The following is a 4,155-nucleotide window of genomic DNA, read 5'->3' on the forward strand; positions in this document are numbered from 1 at the left end:
ATTATTGCAGCTATGCCAGCAACCCACTTATTCTTTCTTCTGGTGGCACAAAAAAATGGTTAAAATCGCTCTGAGCACTATGGGACTTAATTTCTGAGGTCATCAGTCCCCTAGAACTTAGAACTAATTAAACCTAACTAAGGACACCACATACATCCATGCCCGAGGCAGGATTCGAACCTGCGACCGTAGCGGTCGCGCGGTTCCAGACTGTAGCGCCTAGAACCGCTCGGCCACCCCCGGCCGGCTCTGGTGGCACAACAATACGTCACGGCCATCCTGCATCCTCATGTGCTACCTCTCATGTGACAGTGTGGTGGTGTCATTTTCCAACAGGATAATGCTCGTCCATACACGACACATGTTTCCGTGCACTATCTGCGTGGTGCTGAAGCATTCCCATGGCCATTAGGGTCCCGTGCTGTGTTAGTAATAGAATACATATGGGATCAACTAGGGCATCAACTACGTCCCGGTGTTACACTGAAGCGCCAAAGAAACTGGTATAGGTATGCGTATTCAAATACAGAGATAACTGAACAGGCAGAATATGGTGCTGCGGTCGGCAACGTCTATATAAGACAACGAGTGTCTGGCGCAGTTGTTAGATTGCTTAGTGCTGCTACAATGGCAGGTTATCAAGATCTAAGTTAGTTTGAACGTGGCGTTATAGTCGGCGCACGAGTGATGGGACACAGCATCTCAGGTGTAGCCATGAAGTGGGGATTTTCCCGTACGACCGTTTCACGAGTGTACCGTGAATATCACGTATCCCGTAAAACACCAAATCTCCGACGTCGCTGTGGCCGGAAAAAAATCCTACAAGAAAGAGACCAACGACAACTAAAGGAAATCGTTCAAAATCGCAGAAGTGCAACCCTTCCGCAAATTTATGCAGATTTCAATGCTGGGCCATCACTAAGTGTCAGTATCCGAAGCATTGGACGAAACATCATCGATATGGGCTTCCGGAGCCGAAGTCCCACTCGTGTGCCCTTGTAGACTACACGACACAAAGCTTTACGCCTCCTCTGGGCCTGTCAATGCCGACATTGGTCTGTTGATGACTGGAAACATGTTGCCTGGTCAGAGAGTCTCGTTTCAAATTATATCGAACGGATGGACTTGTACGGGTATGGAGACAATCTCATGAATCGATGGACTCTACATGTCAGCAGGGAACTGTTCAAGCTGGTGGAGGCTCTGGTGTGCAGTTGGACTGATATGGGACCCCTGATATGTCTAGATACGACTCTGACAGATGACACGTATGTAAGCATCCTGTCTGATCACTTGCATCCATTCATGTCCCTTGTACATTCCGACGGGCTTGGACAAGACACACTGGATCACCACAGGCATGCATCTATCCTTGGAGACCACATTTATCCCTACATTCAGTTTGTTTTTCCTTGGCACAATGGCATATGCCAGTAGGACATTGCGATGTGTAGTACACTTCGCAGTGTACGTCCGTGATTCGAAGCGCACCAGGACGAGTTTACCCTCTCGCCACCATACTCTCCGGATTTAAACCCAATCGAGGATCTGTGGGACCGGCTCAGTTGGGTTGTTTGTGCCATGGATTCTCAACCGAGAAACATAGCGCAACTGGCCACGACAATGAAGTCAGCATGGCTCCAATTTTTTATTTTAATTTTTTTCCATTGTCCAAGCCAGTACCTTTCAGAACATCACTGACTATCTTTGTGTACGTCTCGGAAAGGTCCATGCTGCAAAAGCAGAGATCCGAATGGGGGATAACTACACTACTGGCCATTAAAATTGCTACACCACGAAGATGACGTGCTACAGACGCGAAATTTAACCCACAGGAAGAAGATGTTGTGATATGCAAATGATTAGCTTTTCAGAGCATTCACACAAGGTTGGCGCCGGTGGTGACACCTACAACGTGCTGACATGAGGAAAGTTTCCAACCGATTTCTCATACACAAACAGCAATTGACCGGCGTTGCCTGGTGAAACGTTGTTGTGATGTCTCGTGTAAGGAGGAGAAATGCGTACCATCACGTTTCCGACTGATAAAGGTCGGATTGTATCCTATCGCGATTGCGGTTTATCGTATCGCGACATCGATGCTCGCATTGGTCGAGATCTAATGACTGTTAGCAGAATATGGAAACGGTGGGTTCAGGAGGGTAATACGGAACGCCGTACTGGATGCCAACGGCCTCGTATCACTAGCAGTCGAGATGACAGGCATCTTATCCGCATGACAGTAACGGATCGTGCAGCCACGTCTCGATCCCTGAGTCAACAGTTTGCAAGACAACAACCGACTGCACGAACAGTTCGATGACGTTTGCAGCAACATGGACTGTCAGCTTGGAGACCATGGCTGCGGTTACCCTTGACGCTGCATCACAGACAGGAGCACCTGCGATGGTGTACTCAACGACGAACCTGGGTACACCAATACCAAAACGTCATTTTTCGGATGAATCCAGGTTCTGTTTACAGCATCATGATGGTCGCATCCGTGTTTGGCGACATCGCGGTGAACGCACATTGGAAGCTTGTATTCATCATCGCCATACTGGCGTATCACCCAGGTTGATGGTATGGGGTGCCATTGGTTACACGTATTGGTCACCTCTTGTTGGCATTGACGGAACTTTGAACAGTGGACGTTACATTTCAGATGTGTTACGACCCGTGGCTCTACCCTACATTCGATCCCTGCGAAACCTCACATTTCAGCAGGTTACTGAACGACTGCATGTTGCAGGTCCTGTACGGGCCTTTCTGGATACATAAAATGTTCGACTGCTGCCCTGGCCAGCAAATTCTCCAGATATCTCTCACCCATTGAAAACGTCTGGTCAATGGTGGTCGAGCAACTGGCTCGTCACAACACGCCAGTCACTACTCTTGATGAACTGTGGTATCGTGTTGAAGCTGCATGGGCTGCTGTACCTATACACGCCATCCAAGCTCTGTTTGACTCAATGCCCAGGCGTATCGAGGCCGTTATTACGGCCAGAGGTGGTTGTTCTGGGTACTGATTTCTCAGGATCTATGCACCCAAATTGCGTGAAAATGTAATCACATGTCAGTTCTAGTATAATATATTTGTCCAATGAATACCCATATATCATTTGCATTTCTCCTTGGTGTAGCAATTTTAATGGCGAGTAATGTATTTTATCTCCAGAATATTTCACCCAAAAGGATGCCATCATACAGTAGAACTGAATGCTCCTGGGAAAAATAACAGCTATAGTTTCCCCTTGCTTTTAGCCGCTCGAAGTACCAGCACAGCAAGACCATCTTAGTTTAAGTTACAAGCCCAGATCAGTTAAGTCAGTTACATAGTTCCTCGTTCCAAAGATCAAATTCAAGATAAGCTTTTTGATGTGAAACGTGTCAACAAAACAAACTTGTAACACCTATATACAATTAAAAAGAAAAAGAAAATAAATATTTATATGGCTACAAGCTGACTGGTTATATGATTTTTAATGACTAATTATCTTTAATTAAGAATTCATCTATTGCATAAAGGGAGTTCTCAAGGAAAACGTCTTCAATTTACATTTGAAAACGCTTCAGTTATCTGTCAGACATTTTGTTTCCGTGGGAAGGTTGTCAAAGAATTTTATAGCTGCGCATCTCACCCCTTTCTGTGCCAAAGTTAGATCCACTAAAAGGTAACGCAGGTCACTTGTCCTGGTGTTGAGTATCTCTGTTACTCTCAAACTTAGATGGATTGTTTGTAGTAAATTGCATACGTAAATAAATCTACTTTGTGACTGTGGTTAATATTCCCAGCTGCTTAAACAGATACCTGCAAGATGTATGCATGTGAACTGCACACATAACTCTAATTACTTTCCTTTGTGCAATGAACATATTTTTGCCTAAGCAAGGAGTTACCCCCAAATATTAGCCCGGAAGACACCAATGGATGAAAATATGTAAAATATGTTAACGTACTGACTTCCATATCCCGAAACTGGCAATTATTCTTACGGCAAAAGTAACTGAACATAACGTTTTAGCAGGCCAGCTATATTATTTTATTAGTTTAATATTTTTATCAATATGCACACCTAAGAATTTACAGTTTTCTATCCTGTTTACTGTTTCTTGTTGATATACTAGGTTAATATCAAGTGGGATGTTTTTGAC

Source organism: Schistocerca serialis, chromosome 10 (assembly GCF_023864345.2).
Source record: "Schistocerca serialis cubense isolate TAMUIC-IGC-003099 chromosome 10, iqSchSeri2.2, whole genome shotgun sequence".
Classification (NCBI taxonomy): domain Eukaryota; kingdom Metazoa; phylum Arthropoda; class Insecta; order Orthoptera; family Acrididae; genus Schistocerca; species Schistocerca serialis.